Genomic DNA, 594 nt, shown 5'->3' with positions numbered 1-594 from the left:
CAATGGCTGTGTATCTTCCAACTACATTCAGAAATGCTTTAGGACACTTCCTTGTGTTCTGTGTTACTGCAGAAGATCTTTATAAGCAAAATGTGCCCTTAAACCATAGCTATGTGAGCACAACCCACAAATCAATGTTTTTTACTCAGTAGTTTACATGAGATCATGCTTTTTGGTGTGTGTAATATTGTAAACAAATGAAAATGTTAATTCTCATTGATTTAAAAAAAAAAAAAAAAAAAAAAAAACCTTAAACCACAATTTTACCACAAAATTTTAATGGATCCTTCCTTAAAGTAAGAGTCAGTGGGTGGACATTGTATTTCCCCTTTTATCACTCACCCTTCACTTACTCAATATCTTGGTATTCCCATTGGCCTCCTTTAAAAATATGCATAGGATTTGAATGATTATGCCAGTGCAGTGGACCCCAAAACAGGATTTATTTTTAGGATATTTATTAAGGGTTAAAGTGGGTTAAAAGAGACAAGAAATGTCATCCCCAGGCATTCTGTTTCAAGGCTGGTGACACGAGACGTTTGCACATGTACGTAGAAAAACAAGAACAAAAAGAAATAATAAAGTACACAGAAG

This window comes from Polyodon spathula, chromosome 11 (genome assembly GCF_017654505.1).
Source record: "Polyodon spathula isolate WHYD16114869_AA chromosome 11, ASM1765450v1, whole genome shotgun sequence".
Classification (NCBI taxonomy): domain Eukaryota; kingdom Metazoa; phylum Chordata; class Actinopteri; order Acipenseriformes; family Polyodontidae; genus Polyodon; species Polyodon spathula.
Note: the sequence above shows the minus strand (reverse complement) of the source record.